Source organism: Pseudophryne corroboree, chromosome 4 (genome assembly GCF_028390025.1).
Source record: "Pseudophryne corroboree isolate aPseCor3 chromosome 4, aPseCor3.hap2, whole genome shotgun sequence".
NCBI lineage: Eukaryota > Metazoa > Chordata > Amphibia > Anura > Myobatrachidae > Pseudophryne > Pseudophryne corroboree.
In genome coordinates this window covers 257,401,610-257,423,823 of record NC_086447.1, presented here as the reverse complement: position 1 = coordinate 257,423,823, position 22,214 = coordinate 257,401,610, and the positions used below count along the sequence as shown (strand labels likewise).

At 46.6% G+C, this 22,214-nt stretch overlaps 1 pseudogene; it reads right to left on the bottom strand.

Annotated features, from left to right (window-relative positions):
- Positions 1–3,016: 3,016 nt before the first annotated feature.
- On the bottom strand, positions 3,017–3,135 carry LOC134911963 (5S ribosomal RNA; annotated as a pseudogene).
- Positions 3,136–22,214: the final 19,079 nt, after the last annotated feature.

The window sequence follows — 22,214 nt, the reverse complement described above, 5'->3', positions numbered from 1 at the left end:
CCCCCCCCGAACTTCACCCATTTTACACGGGTCCGAGGCATACTCGGATACTCCAGTATTACTCGGTTAACCCAAGCGCGCCCGAACGTCATCGTCCCGCTGTCGGACTCTCGCGAGATTCGGATTCTATATAAGGAGCCGCGCGTCGCCGCCATTTTTCACTCGTGCATTGGAAATGATAGTGAGAGGATGTGGCTGGCGTCCTCTCACTTTGTTTCGGAACTATCAGGGGGCTGCAAATATCTTTATTCTGGGGACCAGCAGTATTATAGGAGGAGTACAGTGCAGAGTTTTGCTGACCAGTGACCACCAGTATTATATGTTCTCTGCCTGAAAAACGCTCCATATCTGTGCTCAGTGTGCTGCATATATCTGTGCTCACACTGCTTTATTGTGGGGACTGGGGACCAGCAGTATTATATAGGAGGAGTACAGTGCAGAGTTTTGCTGACCAGTGACCACCAGTATTATACGTTCTCTACCTGAAAAACGCTCCATATCTGTGCTGCATTGTAGTATATAGTCGGAGTACAGTGCATAATTTTGCTGACCACCAGTATATAATATATAGGAGTACGGTACAGAAGGCCACTGCTCTACCTACCTCTGTGTCGTCAAGTATACTATCCATCCATACCAGTGGTGCATTTCAGTTTTGCACAGTTTGCTGACCACCAGTATGTAATATATAGCAGTACGGTACAGTAGGCCACTGCTCTACCTACCTCTGTGTCGTCAAGTATACTATCCATCCATACCTGTGGTGCATTTCAGTTTTGCAGTTTGCTGACCACCAGTATATAGTATATAGCAGTACGGTACAGTAGGCCACTGCTCTACCTACTTCTGTGTCGTCAAGTATACTATCCATCCATACCTGTGGTGCATTTCAGTTTTGCACAGTTTGCTGACCACCAGTATATAATATATAGCAGTACGGTACAGTAGGCCACTGCTCTACCTACCTCTGTGTCGTCAAGTATACTATCCATCCATACCTGTGGTGCATTTCAGTTTTGCACAGTTTGCTGACCACCAGTATATAATATATAGCAGTACGGTACAGTAGGCCACTGCTCTACCTACCTCTGTGTCGTCAAGTATACTATCCATCCATACCTGTGGTGCATTTCAGTTTTGCACAGTTTGCTGACCACCAGTATATAATATATAGCAGTACGGTACAGTAGGCCACTGCTCTACCTACCTCTGTGTCGTCAAGTATACTATCCATCCATACCTGTGGTGCATTTCAGTTTTGCACAGTTTGCTGACCACCAGTATATAATATATAGCAGTACGGTACAGTAGGCCACTGCTCTACCTACCTCTGTGTCGTCAAGTATACTATCCATCCATACCTGTGGTGCATTTCAGTTTTGCACAGTTTGCTGACCACCAGTATATAATATATAGCAGTACGGTACAGTAGGCCACTGCTCTACCTACCTCTGTGTTGTCTAGTATACTATCCATCCATACCTGTGGTGCATTTCAGTTTTACACAGTTTGCTGACTACCAGTATATAATATATAGCAGTACGGTACAATAGGCCAATGCTCTACCTACCTCTGTGTCGTCAAGTATACTATCCATCCATATCTGTGGTGCATTTCAGTTTTGCACAGTTTGCTGACCACCAGTATATAATATATAGCAGTACGGTACAGTAGGCCACTGCTCTACCTACCTCTGTGTCGTCAAGTATACTATCCACTCATACCTGTGGTGCATTTAAGTTTTGCACAGTATATATATAGTAGGAGGACAGTGCATAATTTTGCTGACCACCGGTATATAATATATAGCAGTACGGTACAGTAGTCCACTGCTCTACCCACCTCTGTGTCGTCAAGTATACTATCCATCCATACCTGTGGTGCATTTTATTTGTTCTGCGCAGTATATATAGTAGGAGGACAGTGCATTGCCAGGTGTTTGTGTCGGCCACTTGGGTCGCTTAGCTTAGCCATCCAGCGACCTTGGTGCACCTTTTTTTTTCTTTGCATCATGTGCTGTTTGGGGACTATTTTTTTGAAGTGCCATCCTGTCTTGACACTGCAGTGCCACTCCTAGATGGGCCAGGTGTTTGTGTCGGCCACTTGTGTCGCTTAGCTTAGCCATCCAGCGACCTTGGTGCACCTCTTTTTTTCTTTGCATCATGTGCTGTTTGGGGACTATTTTTTTGAAGTGCCATACTGTCTGACACTGCAGTGCCACTCCTAGATGGGCCAGGTGTTTGTGTCGGCCACTTGTGTCGCTTAGCTTAGTCACACAGCGACCTTGGTGCACCTCTTTTTTTCTTTGCATCATGTGCTGTTTGGGGACTATTTTTTTTGAAGTGCCATCCTGTCTGACACTGCAGTGCCACTCCTAGAAGGGCCAGGTGTTTGTGTCGGCCACTTGTGTCGCTTAGCTTAGCCATCCAGCGACCTCGGTGCAAATTTTAGGACTAAAAATAATATTGTGAGGTGTGAGGTGTTCAGAATAGACTGAAAATTAGTGTAAATTATGGTTATTGAGGTTAGTAATACTATGAGATCAAAATGACCCCCAAATTCTATGATTTAAGCTGTTTTTGAGGGTTTCTTGTAAAAAAACACCCGAATCCAAAACACACCCGAATCCGACAAAAATTTTTCAGGGAGGTTTTGCCGAAACGCGTCCGAATCCAAAACACGGCCGCGGAACCGAATCCAAAACCAAAACACAAAACCCGAAAAATGTTCGGTGCACATCACTAGTTGGAAGCACTCTATTTCAGAAACAGAAGATTGTAATTATTGTAGTGTTAAAACATAACTTTTATTGTGCTATACTTGATAAAAGAAAAACACAAAGACCAGCCTTAAATAATAATACAAAGGTTTTGTTGATAGAGCTGAATTTTAGAACAAAAAGTTTCTTTTAACCGTGAAAATATTTAAAAACATAAGGTTTATTCTTTGATTAAATGCATAATTTGTATGTCAGAAGCCATGCAAGTAATCCTCTTTCTGTGACATTGCCATATATAACCTACGACACCTGATATTCCCAGGTGGTCATCCAGCCTGGTACTGATCAGGCCCAACACTGTATTGTTTCCAAGATCGAACGAGGTTGGGCATATACCGTGTGGTATGGTAGTAGGTTGAATGGCACTTTCCTCAATCAAATTGCCACTTTTGCAAAGGAATATTGGCCCAAACGGGGAATAGATGATAGTATGTCCCCTTGTAAATACTTCTCTAGATACAAACGTACAGTATAGAATTTTTTAAAAAATGACCGTCATTCACCATTTCAATTACCCATTATTAAGGGTATTTGAAGGATTTAAATCATCTGGTCATTCTTACTGGTGCAGTAAATAAACATAGGAGTGGTATTCATTGTATCAAACGTGAGCCAAAACACATTGCCTTTTTATATTAAAATTTTGTGGCAAGTATCAGCGACACATAGCTACCATAAATAGTGACTGATGGTATGCAGGAGTAAAAGCAGGAAAGATTCTAGTGTCTGCCGTCCCCTTGTAAGAGAAGATGTCCCCGCATAAGTAATAGCTCTCTTACAAGGGGGCGGCAGACACTAGAATCTTTCCTGCCTTTACTCCTGCATACCAGCAGTCACTATTTATGGTAGCTATGTGTCGTTGATACTTGCCACAAAATTTGATACAATGAAGCTATGAAACAAATGCATATAATTGTGTTACATTAGCAGCCTACCATAGAAATTGGACCAACAGGAAGACCTATTGTTCCCTTGATTATTGCAAATGAAAACAAGTATATTTCAATAAACACATTGGGAAGTTTTTTGTATGTTTTCTTCGTTTCCCTGTCTTCCTTTCTTGATATTATCACACTCTATAGACGTAAGGAGGTTTAACTCCTTGTGCTGTGAATTTTCACATCAAGGAGAATCTCGTTATGATTGGATTGCTCGATATATCTCCTTACTTATTTGAGTCAGACACCTGCCCTGCAAACGCTTGGACATGCCTGTGTTTTTCCAAACACTCCCTGAAAACGGTCAGTTGACACCCACAAACGCCCTCTTCCTTTCGGGTGTGTTAATGGATTCTTTGTTAAATCCATCGCCCAGCAACGATCCGCTTTGTACCCGTACAATGCGCCTGTGCATTGCGGTGCATACGCATGCGCAGTAGTAACCTGTTCGCTGCACTGCAAAAAACGGCAGCGAGTAACCAACTCTGAATGACCCCCATTGAGTAGAAGGTAATATGTATCCAATACGGGTGTGAGTGTCACTACATGCTTTGTCCTGCTAACTTTGGAGATCATGGTAAATATGTTGCAATACTGGGTTGTTTACCCTAAATATGAGCAATGAGCATACTGTATGAGTGCAGCCAATCAGGGCTGCCATCAGAAATTGTGGGGCCCGGGACTGACAAAATAGGAAGCCCCCCCACCCCCCACCCCCCCCCAAAAAAAAGTAAAAAATGTTTTTATATATATATATATTTCAAAAAAATAAATAATAATAATTCTAATCAGTCACGAAGCCACCCCCTCAAGTCTCAAGTCTGTGTATATAAGGTAGGAATATTTATTTATTTATTTATTTATTTTAGTTGAAATTTTTAAATTCGCCATCATACACCTTAAGATCTCACCTCTTTTATATATATATATATATATATATATTATCTGCACATGCATACATACATGTGCCGCTGTCAGGAGAGCCCAAGATGCTCATGCTGCTGCCTGCCCACCTCTGTCCCCACTGTTCTGCTGCTGTCCTTCGTCCTTCTTCAGCTCTGTATTGAAAATGTCCCTCTCAAAATGGCCGCTGCCTCAAAGGAGACAGTTTTTAAAGATACTAGAGGTCTCCTCTAGTATCTTGAATAACTGTCTCCTCTGTGGCGGTGGCCATTTTGGGAGAGACATTTTTCAATACAGAGCTGCTGGAGGATCGGAGGACAGCGGGGATGACAGCGGAACGGCCGGGACGGCGGCGGGCGGACAGGCGGCTGCATTAGCATCCTGGGCCCTCCTCTCTCTTCAGAGAGGCCGGGCCCGGGACAGCTGTGCCCCCAGCACCCCCCTGATGGCGGGACTGCAGCTAATAAATCTCATTCACTTATTTGCTACTGCATAGACATAAAAAACACTGCATTCCAAAGTATGCAAGTACGGGTGTGGATTATTAGATCTACATTAAAGGTCTACAGTCAATAGGTCTACCACTAAAGGTCGACATAGAATAGGTAGACAGTAGGAAAGGAAAGGTCGACAGGCTATAAGGTCAACATGTAAATAGTCTACACCATTTTTTGTTGTTGCTTTTTTGGGGTTTTTTATGACTTTTCTACCACAAACTAGCACCATTAGTGTACCACGTACCCTCACATCAGTCAAGGTACAGGAACAGGTCGACATGACAAATAGCCGACACAAAAAAGGTTGACACACCATTTTTTTAGCTTCTTGTTTTGGGTTTGTTTTCACTGTGTCCCCTCGCATGGCTTGATCAGCTCGCCATGCTATGGGCAAGGTGACTCACTCTGCTAACACTGTGCTCGGCACAGGTTACTATTCCCAATCGTAGTCCACGTGGATCGTAAAGTATGGAAAAGTTGAACAAAATAAACTTGTGTCTACCATATGTGTGTTGACCATTGTCATGTCGACCCTTTGACCCTGTTGACCTTTTGACCCTGTCAGCTTTTTGATCCTGTTGATCTGTTGAACTGCCTGCCTTTTATATGTCAACCTTTTGACCCAGTCGACCTAATGCATGTCTACCATTAGTAGTAGACCTATTGACAATAGACCAGTGGCGTAACTACTGCCCCCGCAGTCCTCGCGGTGGCTTGGGGGCGAGGGGCTGCGGGGGCGCCACTGATTACAGCAGACTGACATGTGGACGAGCGCCCGCATGTCAGTCTGCTTTCTCCTTCCTGCCGCCACTTGTTGGAGGGACACGGACGGCACAGCGTGTGCCTCTCCTGTGTCCCTCCTGCATCATCTCCGGCGGCCGCGGGTCTAATAGGGGGAAGTGCCGTCCGTGAGCTCTAATTGGCTCACGGACGGCACTTCCCCCTATTAGACCCGCGGCCGCCGGAGATGATGCAGCAGGAGGGACACAGGAGAGGCGATCTGTGCCCTCCGTGTCCCTCCAATAAGCGGCGGCGACGGCGGCACTGGGGGGAATATCTGGCACTGGGGGGGGGGGATGTCTGGCACTGGGGCATATATGGCACTGGGGGGGAGATGTCTGGCACTAGGGGGGATATCTGGCACTGGGGCATATATGGCACTGAGGGGGGGATATCTGGCACAGGGGGGGGGGATGTCTGGCACTGGGGGGGATATCTGGCACTAGGGGGGGGGATGTCTGGCACTGGGGGGGATATCTGGCACTGGGGGGGGGGATGTCTGGCACTGGGGCATATATGGCACTGGGGGGGAGATGTCTGGCACTAGGGGGGATATCTGGCACTGGGGGGGGGGGGATATCTGGCACTGGGGGGGGGATGTCTGGCACTGGGGGGATATCTGGCACTGGGGGGGGATGTCTGGCACTGGGGCATATATGGCACTGGGGGGGAGATGTCTGGCACTAGGGGGGATATCTGGCACTGGGGCATATATGGCACTGGGGGGGATATCTGGCACTGGGGGGGGGATGTCTGGCACTGGGGGGGATATCTGGCACTGGGGGGGGATGTCTGGCACTGGGGCATATATGGCACTGGGGGGGATGTCTGGCACTGGGGCATATATGGCACTGGGGGGGGATGTCTGGCACTGGGGGGGATATCTGGCACTGGGGGGGGGGGATGTCTGGCACTGGGGCATATATGGCACTGGGGGGGAGATGTCTGGCACAAGGGGGGATATCTGGCACTGGGGCATATATGGCACTGGGGGGGGATATCTGGCACTGGGGGGGGATGTCTGGCACTGGGGGGGATATCTGGCACTGGGGGGGGGGGTGTCTGGCACTGGGGCATATATGGCACTGGGGGGGGGATGTCTGGCACTGGGGCATATATGGCACTGGGGGGGGATGTCTGGCACTGGGGGGGATATCTGGCACTGGGGGGGGATGTCTGGCACTGGGGCATATATGGCACTGGGGGGGGATGTCTGGCACTGGGGGGGGATATCTGGCACTGGGGGAATATCTGGCACTGGGGGCATATGTGGCACTGGGGGGGAATATATGGCACTGGCGGCATATCTGGCACGGGGGGAATATCTGGCACTGGGGGCATATGTGGCACTGGGGGGAATATCTGGCACTGGGGGCATATGTGGCACTGGGGGGGGGGGTATATGAGTACCTGGCACATGGGGGGGGGCTATATTTGGCACCGGGGGCATGTGAGTACCTGGCACCGTGGGGGAATATCTGGCACTGGGGTCATATGTGGCACTGGGAGCACAGCCCTAGCAACAAGGACTACCTCCTAGCAACGAGCATGACACCCAGTGCATGAAACACCTGACAACGAGCATGACACCCAGTGCATGAAACACCTGGCAACGAGCATGACACCCAGTGCATGAAACCCCTGACAACGAGAAGGTAATTGAAAAGTAATTAGAAGCCTTACTGTAGGACTTAATGTGTAATGGGCATTACGGTGTGTGGCATAATGTATCACGGACATTGCGGTGTGTGTCATAATGTGTCACAGGCATTACGGTGTATGGTATACTATATCGCGGGCATTGTGATATGTGGTATAATGTCTCAGGGTCATTGCAGTGTGTGGCATAATGTATCACGGACATTGCGGTGTGTGTCATAATGTGTCAGGCATTACGGTGTGTGGTATACTATATCACGGGCATTGTGGTATGTGGTATAATGTCTCAGGGTCATTGCAGTGTGGCATAATACATAACGGGCATTGCGGTGTGTGGCATAGGGTATAACGGGCAGGGCATTGCGGTATGTGTCACAGGCATTACGGTGTATGGTATACTATATCACGGGCATTGTGGTATAATGTCTCAAGGTCATTGCGGTGTGTGTCATAATGTGTCACAGGCATTGTATGTGCTATAATGTATCAGGGGCATTGCAGTGTGTAGCATAATGTATAACGGGCATTGCGATTCCTGTCATAATGTGTCGGGGGCATTACGGTGTGTGGCATAATGTGTCACAGGCATTACGGTGTGTGGCATAATGTGTCACAGGCATTACGGTGTGTGGCATAATGTGTCGGGGGCATTATGGTGTGTGGCATATTGTGTCATGTGCATTATTGTGTGTGGAATAATGTCTAAGGGCCATTGCAGTATGTGGCATAATGTATACTGGGCATTACTATAAGGAGGAAAAATGACAAATAATGTAAGGGGCATGAATCAGGATTATTTTTCTTTCCTGTGGTGGCCAACGTCTGGGCGTGCAGGTTGCAAAACTGGGGTATAAGGTAGTCTTTTCCTGCAATACCACGCCCCTTTATGAGAAACCACGCCCATTCCAACAAAACCACGCCCCTTTTTTTTGCACCCTTTCTTGCTCCCAATTATGCGGCGGGTGGGGGTGGGGGGGGGGGGGGGGGGGGCGCCAAAGAATTTTTTGGCTTGGGGGAGAAAAATTTCTAGTTACGCCACTGCAATAGACCTTTTTAGTGTAGATCTATAGTCTGGATACTTGCAAGTATACCCACACACCGTAACCTTTTCTGTTAGATACCACATTTATTTATTTAATTAACAGTTTCTTTTGTGCTTTACAATTGGAAACAATAATAAAACAGAATTGGGTGATAACAGTCATAGGGGGTCAATTCTATTAGCTGTGAAGGGTGCGATGTGTCGTTGCCGCAGTGTTTCAATGCCGGCAATGGCACCCGATCTCGCACCCTTCATGGGCTGAAATCAGCCCCAAGTCGTACAAAATGGGGCAGCAAGCACATTTTTGCTAATTCGAGCCGCCGTGAAGTGCAGCCGCTAACGTGATGACTCACATCCGCAAGATCAATGCGGCTAATAGGATTGACTCCAAAGAGGTAGGAAGCCCTGCTCACAAACTCAGGGTCTATATCATTTAGTGTTAAATACAGTTCAAGTAAGGAATCCAGTCTACAAATCATGTTCACCTGTACATTGCTACTTTACAGTTTAATAACAGGCTTAAAAAAAGACACCACCCTCCAAAATTTCCAATGCCAGGGTTTCCAGTGTACACAACAGTTAATGTAATGAATGCAGGCTATAAATCTTCAGCTGTCATCTGCTACTTAACAGTTTAACAGGCTTAAAAGAAAGACACCACCCTCCAGATTTTGCAGGGACACCACACACCCAAATGTTTATGTGAAATCCCACAGAGTTGAGGTTATAATGTAATTCATACCCAAGGGTTAATATAATTTATAATTTCCAATGGGGAGCTTGGTTGTTGATCACACACACACACACACACACACACACACACACACACACACACACACACACACACACACACACACACACACACACACACACACACACACACACACACACACACACACACACACACACACACCCCTCCCCCCCTGATGAGACCATGGTGGAATAAGGTCAAGGAGCCATGCTAAAGTTTCCAATGTATGAGAACTAATATACTCATGAAGAAAGGAATGCAGATTATAAATCCTGGTTACAGTACCTGTATTTTGCTACTTCACAGATAACAGGTTTAGGAGAAACACTTTCTACAGTATCATACCTCAGGTATGCAGTATATGCTTATAGGACCACACACTACACATTCCACACCCTGCAGCATCACACGACTTTATACTGTCAGACCTTTAAATAAAATAAGATAGATGTACCGAATAACCTGTTTGTTAAAGTGTTTGACTACATAGATTTCTGTAAAATTTATATGCATAACCTGATTATCTATTATTTTATGCGTTATATCTCTAACAACTTGAGTCAGATTTTGATTGTGATCCAGAGCCAGAGGAGCCCCCTGCACCCTCCGCTCATCAGTTTTTCCATGCCTAAGGACAAATTCTGTTGGTGGAATTTGCACACCCATTTCTTAAATCCACAAGTGGGGTACAGTTAAATTGCTGGCAGTCGGGATCCCAGCGGTCAGGATACCAACGCGAGAATCCCGAATGCTGACAATGTCGCCAGACGGAATTCCGGCTCACAGGAGCTATTCCCACTCGTGGGTGTCCACGACACCCATAGAGTGGGAATAGAAACTGTGGCGAGCTCAACAACCCACCGAGCCTGCGAGGGGACTCTTTGCACTAGCCCCGCTGCAGGCTTACTGACGGCCAGGATGCCGTTTTCTGTATACTGACGGCCAGCATCCCGACCGTCATCATTACATACTGATCCCCCACAAGTACCATCTTCTACATTATTATATAATATACTTGGCTTTCCCGTGCTGTAGCCAATCTCTCTAAAGCAGATGGCAATCCCTCATGCAGTCAACAGTCTACAGAAATACATCAGTACAGTATGTCTACTGTTTAACAAAAAAACTAGTGATGTGCACCGGACATTTTTCGGGTTTTGTGTTCTGGTTTTGGATTCGGTTCCACGGCCGTGTTTTGGATTCGGACGCGTTTTGGCAAAACCTCACCGAATTTTTTTTGTCGGATTCGGGTGTGTTTTGGATTCGGGTGTTTTTTTCAAAAAACCCTAAAAAACAGCTTAAATCATAGAATTTGGGGGTCATTTTGATCCCATAGTATTATTAACCTCAATAACCATAATTTCCACTCATTTCCAGTCTATTCTGAACACCTCACAATATTATTTTTAGTCCTAAAATTTGCACAGAGGTCGCTGGATGGCTAAGCTAAGCGACACAAGTGGCCGACACAAACACCTGGCCCATCTAGGAGTGGCACTGCAGTGTTAGGCAGGATGGCACTTCAAAAAAATTGTCCCCAAACAGCACATGATGCAAAGAAAAAAAGAGGCGCACCAAGGTCGCTGTGTGACTAAGCTAAGCGACACAAGTGGCCGACACAAACACCTGGCCCATCTAGGAGTGGCACTGCAGTGTCAGACGGGATGGCACTTCCAAAAAATAGTCCCCAAACAGCACATGATGCAAAGAAAAAAAGAGGCACACCAAGGTCGCTGTGTGACTAAGCTAAGCGACACAAGTGGCCGACACAAACACCTGGCCCATCTAGGAGTGGCACTGCAGTGTCAGGCAGGATGGCACTTCAAAAAAATAGTCCCCAAACAGCACATGATGCAAGAAAAAAAGAGGCGCAATGAGGTAGCTGTGTGACTAAGCTAAGCGACCCAAGTGGCCGACACAAACACTTGGCCCATCTAGGAGTGGCACTGCAGTGTCAGGCAGGATGGCACTTCAAAAAAATAGTCCCCAAACAGCGCATGATGCAAAGAAAAAAAGAGGCACAATGAGGTAGCTGTGTGACTAAGCTAAGCGACCCAAGTGGCCGACACAAACACCTGGCCCATCTAGGAGTGGCACTGCAGTGTCAGACAGGATGGCACTTCAAAAAAATTGTCCCCAAACAGCACATGATGCAAAGAAAAAAAGAGGCGCACCAAAGTCGCTGTGTGACTAAGCTAAGCGACACAAGTGGCCGACACAAACACCTGGCTCATCTAGGAGTGGCACTGCAGTGTGAGGCAGGATGGCACTTCAAAAGAATAGTCCCCAAACAGCACATGATGCAAAGAAAAAAAGAGGCGCACCAAGGTCGCTGTGTGACTAAGCTAAGCAACACAAGTGGCCGACACAAACAACTGGCCCATCTAGGAGTGGCACTGCAGTGTCAGGCAGGATGGCACTTCAAAAAAATTGTCCCCAAACAGCACATGATGCAAAGAAAAATGAAAGAAAAAAGAGGTGCAAGATGGAATTGTCCTTGGGCCCTTCCACCCACCCTTATGTTGTATAGACAGGACATGCACACTTTAACGAACCCATCATTTCAGTGACAGGGTCTGCCACACGACTGTGACTGAAATGACTGGTTAGTTTGGGCCCCCACCAAAAAAAGAAGCAATCAATCTCTCCTTGCACAAACTGGCTCTACAGAGGCAAGATGTCCACCTCATCATCATCCTCCGATTCCTCACCCCTTTCACTGTGTACATCCCCCTCCTCACAGATTATTAATTCATCCCCACTGGAATCCACCATCTCAGGTCCCTGTGTACTTTCTGGAGGCAATTGCTGCTGGTGAATGTCTCCACGGAGGAATTGATTATAATTCATTTTGATGAACATCATCTTCTCCACATTTTTTGGAAGTAACCTCATACGCCGATTGCTGACAAGGTGAGCGGCTGCACTAAACACTCTTTCGGAGTACACACTGGAGGGAGGGCAACTTAGGTAGAATAAAGCCAGTTTGTGCAAGTGCCTCCAAATTGCCTCTTTTTCCTGCCAGTATACGTACGGACTGTCTGACGTGCCTACTTGGATGCGGTCACTCATATAATCCTCCACCATTCTTTCAATGGTGAGAGAATCATATGCAGTGACAATAGACGACATGTCAGTAATCGTTGGCAGGTCCTTCAGTCCGGACCAGATGTCAGCACTCGCTCCAGACTGCCCTGCATCACCGCCAGCGGGTGGGCTCGGAATTCTTAGCCTTTTCCTCGCACCCCCAGTTGCGGGAGAATGTGAAGGAGGAGATGTTGAGGGGTCACGTTCCGCTTGACTTAACAATTTTCTCACCAGCAGGTCTTTGAACCTCTGCAGACTTGTGTCTGCCGGAAAGAGAGATACAACGTAGGTTTTAAATCTAGGATCGAGCACGGTGGCCAAAATGTAGTGCTCTGATTTCAACAGATTGACCACCCGTGAATCCTGGTTAAGCGAATTAAGGGCTCTATCCACAAGTCCCACATGCCTAGCGGAATCACTCTGTTTTAGCTCCTCCTTCAATGTCTCCAGCTTCTTCTGCAAAAGCCTGATGAGGGGAATGACCTGACTCAGGCTGGCAGTGTCTGAACTGACTTCACGTGTGGCAAGTTCAAAGGGTTGCAGAACCTTGCACAACGTTGAAATCATTCTCCACTGCGCTTGAGTCAGGTGCATTCCCCCTCCTTTGCCTATATCGTGGGCAGATGTATAGGCTTGAATGGCCTTTTGCTGCTCCTCCATCCTCTGAAGCATATAGAGGGTTGAATTCCACCTTGTTACCACCTCTTGCTTCAGATGATGGCAGGGCAGGTTCAGGAATGTTTGGTGGTGCTCCAGTCTTCGGCACGCGGTGGCTGAATGCCGAAAGTGACCCGCAATTCTTCGGGCCACCGACAGCATCTCTTGCACGCCCCTGTCGTTTTTTAAATAATTCTGCACCACCAAATTCAATGTATGTGCAAAACATGGGACGTGCTGGAATTTGCCCAGATGTAATGCACGCACAATATTGCTGGCGTTGTCCGATGTCACAAATCCCCAGGAGAGTCCAATTGGGGTAAGCCATTCTGCGATGATCTTCCTTAGTTTTCGTCAGAGGTTGTCAGCTGTGTGCGTCTTCTGGAAAGCGGTGATACAAAGCGTAGCCTGCCTAGGAATGAGTTGGCGTTTGTGAGATGCTGCTACTGGTGCCGCCGCTGCTGTTCTTGCTGCGAGAGGCAATGCATCTACCCAGTGGGCTGTCACAGTCATATAGTCCTGAGTCTGCCCTGCTCCACTTGTCCACATGTCCGTGGTTAAGTGGACATTCGGTACAACTGCATTTTTTAGGACACTGGTGAGTCTTTTTCTGAGGTCTGTGTACATTTTCGGTATCGCCTGCCTAGAGAAATGGAACCTAGATGGTATTTGGTACCGGGGACACAGTACCTCAATCAAGTCTCTAGTTGCCTCTGAATTAACGGTGGATACCGGAACCACGTTTCTCACCGCCAAGGCCTGAGTTATCTGCTTTGCAGCAGCATGACTGCTGTGATATTTCATCTTCCTCGCAAAGGACTGTTTGACAGTCAATTGCTTACTGGAAGTAGTACAAGTGGTCTTCCGACTTCCCCTCTGGGATGACGATCGACTCCCAGCAGCAACAACAGCAGCGCCAGCAGCAGTAGGCGTTACACTCAAGGATGCATCGGAGGAATCCCAGGCAGGAGAGGACTCGTCAGACTTGCCAGTGACATGGCCTGCAGGACTATTGGCATTCCTGGGTAAGGAGGAAATTGACACTGAGGGAGTTGGTGGTGTGGTTTGCAGGAGCTTGGTTACAAGAGGAAGGGATTTAGTTGTCAGTGGACTCCTGCTGTCACCCAAAGTTTTTGAACTTGTCACTGACTTCTGATGAATGCGGTCCAGGTGATGTATAAGGGAGGATGTTCCTAGGTGGTTAACGTCCTTACCACTACTTATTACAGCTTGACAAAGGCAACACACGGCTTGACACCGGTTGTCCGCATTTGTGTTTAAATAATTCCACACCGAAGAGCTGATTTTTTTTGTTTTTTGACCAGGCATGTCAATGGCCATATTCGTCCCACGGACAACAGGTGTCTTCCCGGGTGCCTGACTTAAACAAACCACCTCACCATCAGAATCCTCCTTGTCAATTTCCTCCCCAGCGCCAGCAACACCCATATCCTCATCCTGGTGTACTTCAACAGTGACATCTTCAATTTGACTATCAGGAACTGGACTGCAGGTGCTCCTTCCAGCACTTGCAGGGGGCGTGCAAATGGTGGAAGGCACAAGCTCTTCCCGTCCAGTGTTGGGAAGGTCAGGCATCGCAACCGACACAATTGGACTCTCCTTGGGGATTTATGATTTAGAAGAACGCACAGTTCTTTGCTGTGCTTTTGCCAGCTTAAGTCTTTTCATTTTTCTAGCGAGAGGATGAGTGCTTCCATCCTCATGTGAATCTGTACCACTACTCCGTGTCATAAATGGCATATTGGCAAGTTTACGCTTCTCATCAGACGCTTTCAATTTTGATTTTTGGGTCATTTTACTGAACTTTTATTTTTTGGATTTTACATGCTCTCTGCTATGACATTGGGCATCGGCCTTGGCAGACGACGTTGATGGCATTTCATTGTCTCGGCCATGACTAGTGGCAGCAGCTTCAGCACGAGGTGGAAGTGGTTCTTGATCTTTCCCTATTTTAACCTCCACATTTTTGTTCTCCATTTTTTAATGTGTGGAATTATATGCCAGTATCAATAGCAATGGCCTACTACTATATATACTGCGCACAACTGAAATGCACCACAGGTATAGAATCTAGATGGATAGTATACTTAATGACACAGAGGTAGGTACAGCAGTGGCCTTCCGTACCATACTGCTATATATACTGGTGGTCACTGTCAGCAAACTGCAAAACTAAAATGCACCACAGGTATATAATGTAGATGGATAGTATACTTGATGACACAGAGGTAGGTACAGCAGTGGCCTTCCGTACCGTACTGCTATATATACTGGTGGTCACTGTGTCAGCAAACTGCACAACTGAAATGCACCACAGCTATAGAATCTAGATGGATAGTATACTTGACGACACAGAGGTAGGTACAGCAGTGGCCTTCCGTACCGTACTGCTATATATACTGGTGGTCACTGTGTCAGCAAACTGCACAACTGAAATACACCACAGGCATAGAATCTAGATGGATAGTATACTTGACGACACAGAGGTAGGTACAGCAGTGGCCTTCCGTACCGTACTGCTATATATACTGGTGGTCACTGTCAGCAAACTGCAAAACTAAAATGCACCACAGGTATAGAATGTAGATGGATCGTATACTTGACGACACAGAGGTAGGTACAGCAGTGGCCTTCCGTACCGTACTGCTATATATACTGGTGGTCACTGTGTCAGCAAACTGCACAACTGAAATGCACCACAGGTATAGAATCTAGATGGATAGTATACTTGACGACACAGAGGTAGGTACAGCAGTGGCCTTCCGTAACGTACTGCTATATATACTGGTGGTCACTGTCAGCAAACTGCACAACTGAAATGCACCACAGGTATAGAATCTAGATGGATAGTATACTTGACGACACAGAGGTAGGTACAGCAGTGGCCTTCCGTACCGTACTGCTATATATACTGGTGGTCACTGTCAGCAAACTGCAAAACTAAAATGCACCACAGGTATAGAATGTAGATGGATAGTATACTTGACGACACAGAGGTAGGTACAGCAGTGGCCTTCCGTACCGTACTGCTATATATACTGGTGGTCACTGTGTCAGCAAACTGCATAACTGAAATGCACCACAGGTATAGAAACTAGATGGAAAGTATACTTGACACAGAGGTAGGTACAGCAGTGGCCTACCGTACCGTACTGCTATATATACTGGTGGTCACTGTCAGCAAACTGCACAACTGAAATGCACCACAGGTATAGAATCTAGATGGATAGTATACTTGACGACACAGAGGTAGGTACAGCAGTGGCCTACTGTACCGTAATGCTATATATTATATACTGGTGGTCAGCAAACTGTGCAAAACTGAAATGCACCACAGGTATGGATGGATAGTATACTTGACGACACAGAGGTAGGTATAGCAGTGGCCTTCTGTACCGTACTCCTATATATTATATACTGGTGGTCAGCAAAATTATGCACTGTACTACTATATACTACACAATGCAGCACAGATATGGAGTGTTTTTCAGGCAGACAACGTATACTGGTGATCACTGGTCAGCAAAACTCTGCACTGTACTCCTCCTATATCAGGGGTGGGGAACCTTTTTTCTACCAAGGGCCATTTGGATATTTATAAAATCCTTCGGGGGCCATACAAAAATTATCAACTTAAAAATGAGCCTGCCCCCAGTAGATATGCCCGCAGTAGTTATGCCCCCAGTCAGTAGTTATGTCCCCAGTCAGTAGTTATGTCCCCAGTCAGTAGTTATGTCCCCAGTAGATATACCCCCAGTCAGTTGTTACGCCCCAGTAGATATGCCCCCAGTAAGTATGCCCCCAGTCACTTGTTAGGCCCCATTAGATATGCCCCGTCACTTGTTATGCCCCATTAGATATGCCACCAGTCAGTTGTTATGCCCCATTAGATATGCCCCCTAGTAGCGATGCTTACAGACACACATTAAAAGAAAAAAAAAACACAATACTCACCAGCCCCGCTCCTGCTTCCAGACTGTTGCCCTCCGCCTGGCCGCCCGCGCCTCAGAACTATGGGAGAGAAGTCATGACATCTCTCCCATAACACTGCACAGCAGCACACGCACACTGCCAGAGCCGGAAGCCGGAGCTCAGGAGTGAGCTCCTGCCTTTCTGCTGCTGCTGAGGGTAAGAAGCCAGGCGCCCACTAGTAACAAAATCTCAGTGGGCACCCAGCTAGGTGAGCCTGGCCGGGCCGGATCAAGTGGCTCTGCGGGCCTTATATGGCCTTCGGGCCTGAGGTTCCCCACCCCTGTCCTATATAATATTATACTGGTGGTCCCCAGTCCCCACAATAAAGCAGTGTGAGCACAGATATATGCAGCACACTGAGCACAGATATGGAGTGTTTTTCAGGCAGACAACGTATACTGGTGGTCACTGTCAGCAAAACTCTGCACTGTACTCCTCCTATATAATATTGCTGGTCCCCAGTCCCCACAATAAAGCAGTGTGAGCACAGATATATGCAGCACACTGAGCACAGATATGGAGCGTTTTTCAGGCAGACCATGTATACTGGTGGTCACTGGTCAGCAAAACTCTGCACTGTACTCCTCCTATATAATATTATACTGGTGGTCCCCAGTTCCCACAATAAAGCAGCACACTGAGCACAGATATGGAGTGTTTTTCAGGCAGACAACGTATACTGGTAGTCACTGTCAGCAAAACTCTGCACTGTACTCCTCCTATATAATACAGCTGCTCCCCAGTCCCCACAATTAAGCAGTGTGAGCACAGATATTTGCAGCACACTGAGCACAGATAAGTAGCGTTTTTTTCAGGCAGAGAACGGATAAAACTGGTGGTCACTGATCAGCAAAACTCTGCACTGTACTCCTCCTATATTAATATAAAGCTGCTCCCCAGTCCCCACAATGATATAAGCAAGCACAAATAATTACATCAACTCAACAATGAATAAACGGAGAGGACGCCAGCCACGTCCTCTCCCTAACATTTCTAATGCACGAGTGAAAATGGCGGCGACGCGCGGCTGCTTATATAGAATCCGAATCTCGCGAGAATCCGACAGCGGGATGATGACGTTCGGGGCGCGCTCGGGTTAACCGAGCCATACGGGGGAATCCGAGTATGCCTCGGACCCGTGTAAAATGGGTGAAGTTCGGGGGGGTTCGGTTTCCGAGGAACCGAACCCGCTCATCACTACAAAAAACACAAATACTTCCAACCAAGGTGTCTGCTGCCATATATTATACTGTTAGTTGGATCATGAGAAATTCCTTGTGTATACATTATAGCAGCCATTTCTGATTGCAGAGTATCTAATACCCCTTTCACACATGCAGCTATATCCTTGGTTTTTGCACATGAACGTGTATCAACTAGAGATGAGCGGGTTCGGTTCCTCGGAATCCGAACCCCCCCGAACTTCAGCCTTTTTACACGGGTCCGAGGCAGACTCGGATCTTCCCGCCTTGCTCGGTTAACCCGAGCGCGCCCCGAACGTCATCATCCCGCTGTCGGATTCTCGCGAGACTCGGATTCTATATAAGGAGCCGCGCGTCGCCGCCATTTTCACACGTGCATTGAGATTGATAGGGAGAGGACGTGGCTGGCGTCCTCTCCGTTAGAATAGATAGAGACACTTGAGTTGATTTACTACTAACTTAGTAATTTTGGGGAGCATTAGGAGTACTCAGAGTGCAGAGTTTTGCTGATAGTTACTAGTGACCACCACCAGTTTTATTTATTATTTAATATAATCCGTTCTCTGCCTGAAAAAAAACGATACACAGTCACATACCATATCTGTGCTCAGCCTCAGTGTGCTGCATGATAATATCATCTATGTATATCTGACTGTGCTGAGTGCTCACTGCTCACACAACTGAATTGTGGGGGAGAGTGGGGTGCAGTTATAGCAGGAGTACAGTGCACACTTTTGCTGCCAGTGTGACTGACCAGTGACCACCAGTATATTGTCTGCCTGAAAAAGTTAAACACTCGTGTGGTGTTTTTTTTTTTTTATTCTATAAACGCATTCTGCTGACAGTGTCCAGCAGGTCCGTCATTCATTATATTATATAAATATTTACCTGCAGTAGTGTTATATTTTTTTTGTTCATCTCTATCATCTTTATCATCTCTATATTAGCAGACGCAGTACGGTAGTCCACGGCTGTGGCTACCTCTGTGTCGTCAGTACTCGTCCATAATTGTATACCTACCTGTGGTGGGGTTTATTTTTCTATCTTCTTCATACTAGTAGTTTAGGAGTCTGCTGACAGTGTCCAGCAGGTCCGTCATTATATTATATATACCTGCAGTAGTGATATATATATATATTTTTTATATCATTATCATCTCTATACTAGCAGACGCAGTACGGTAGTCCACGGCTGTAGCTACCTCTGTGTCGTCAGTGCTCATCCATAATTGTATACCTACCTGTGGTGGGGGTTTTTTTTCTATCTTCTTCATACTAGTAGTTTAGGAGTCTGCTGACAGTGTCCAGCAGGTCCGTCATTATATTATATATACCTGCAGTAGTGATATATATATTTTTTTATATCATTATCATCTCTATACTAGCAGACGCAGTACGGTAGTCCACGGCTGTAGCTACCTCTGTGTCGTCAGTGCTCGTCCATAATTGTATACCTACCCGTGGTGGGGTTTTTTTTTCTATCTTCTTCATACTAGTAGTTTAGGAGTCTGCTGACAGTGTCCAGCAGGTCCGTCATTATATTATATATACCTGCAGTAGTGATATATATATATTTTTTATATCATTATCATCTCTATACTAGCAGACGCAGTACGGTAGTCCACGGCTGTAGCTACCTCTGTGTCGTCAGTGCTCGTCCATAATTGTATACCTACCTGTGGTGGGGTTTTTTTTTCTATCTTCTTCATACTAGTAGTTTAGGAGTCTGCTGACAGTGTCCAGCAGGTCCGTCATTATATTATATATACCTGCAGTAATGATATATATATATTTTTTATATCATTATCATCTCTATACTAGCAGACGCAGTACGGTAGTCCACGGCTGTAGCTACCTCTGTGTCGTCAGTGCTCGTCCATAATTGTATACCTACCTGTGGTGGGGTTTTTTTTTCTATCTTCTTCATACTAGTAGTTTAGGAGTCTGCTGACAGTGTCCAGCAGGCCCGTCATTATATTATATATACCTGCAGTAGTGATATATATATATTTTTTATATCATTATCATCTCTATACTAGCAGACGCAGTACGGTAGTCCACGGCTGTAGCTACCTCTGTGTCGTCAGTGCTCGTCCATAATTGTATACCTACCTGTGGTGGGGTTTTTTTTTCTATCTTCTTCATACTAGTAGTTTAGGAGTCTGCTGACAGTGTCCAGCAGGTCCGTCATTATATTATATATACCTGCAGTAGTGATATATATATATTTTTTATATCATTATCATCTCTATACTAGCAGACGCAGTACGGTAGTCCACGGCTGTAGCTACCTCTGTGTCGTCAGTCACTCGTCATCCATAAGTATACTAGTATCCATCCATCTCCATTGTTTACCTGAGGTGCCTTTTAGTTGTGCCTATTAAAATATGGAGAACAAAAATGTTGAGGTTCCAAAAATAGGGAAAGATCAAGATCCACTTCCACCTCGTGCTGAAGCTGCTGCCACTAGTCATGGCCGAGACGATGAAATTCCATCAACGTCGTCTGCCAAGGCCGATGCCCAATGTCATAGTACAGAGCATGTAAAATCCAAAACACAAAATATCAGTAAAAAAAGGACTCAAAAATCTAAAATAAAATCGTCGGAGAAGCGTAAACTTGCCAATATGCCATTTACCACACGGAGTGGCAAGGAACGGCTGAGGCCCTGGCCTATGTTCATGGCTAGTGGTTCAGCTTCACATGAGGATGGAAGCACTCAGCCTCTCGCTAGAAAAATGAAAAGACTTAAGCTGGCAAAAGCACAGCAAAGAACTGTGCGTTCTTCAAAATCACAAATCCACAAGGAGAGTCCAATTGTGTCGGTTGCGATGCCTGACCTTCCCAACACTGGACGTGAAGAGCATGCGCCTTCCACCATTTGCACTCCCCCTGCAAGTGCTGGAAGGAGCACCCGCAGTCCAGTTCCTGATAGTCAGATTGAAGATGTCAGTGTTGAAGTACACCAGGATGAGGAGGATATGGGTGTTGCTGGCGCAGGGGAGGAAATTGACAAGGAGGATTCTGATGGTGAGGTGTTTTGTTTAAGTCAGGCACCCGGGGAGACACCTGTTGTCCGTGGGAGGAATATGGCCATTGACATGCCTGGTGAAAATACCAAAAAAATCAGCTCTTCGGTGTGGAAGTATTTCAACAGAAATGCGGACAACAGGTGTCAAGCCGTGTGTTGCCTTTGTCAAGCTGTAATAAGTAGGGGTAAGGACGTTAACCTCCTCGGAACATCCTCCCTTATACGTCACCTGCAGCGCATTCATCATAAGTCAGTGACAAGTTCAAAAACTTTGGGCGACAGCGGAAGCAGTCCACTGACCAGTAAATCCCTTCCTCTTGTAACCAAGCTCACGCAAACCACCCCACCAACTCCCTCAGTGTCAATTTCCTCCTTCCCCAGGAATGCCAATAGTCCTGCAGGCCATGTCACTGGCAATTCTGACGAGTCCTCTCCTGCCTGGGATTCCTCCGATGCATCCTTGCGTGTAACGCCTACTGCTGCTGGCGCTGCTGTTGTTGCTGCTGGGAGTCGATGGTCATCCCAGAGGGGAAGTCGTAAGACCACTTTTACTACTTCCACCAAGCAATTGACTGTCCAACAGTCCTTTGCGAGGAAGATGAAATATCACAGCAGTCATCCTGCTGCAAAGCGGATAACTGAGGCCTTGGCATCCTGGGCGGTGAGAAACGTGGTTCCGGTATCCATCATTACTGCAGAGCCAACTATAGACTTGTTTGAGGTACTGTGTCCCCGGTACCAAATACCATCTAGGTTCCATTTCTCTAGGCAGGCGATACCGAAAATGTACACAGACCTCAGAAAAAGACTCACCAGTGTCCTAAAAAATGCAGTTGTACCCAATGTCCACTTAACCACGGACATGTGGACAAGTGGAGCAGGGCAGACTCAGGACT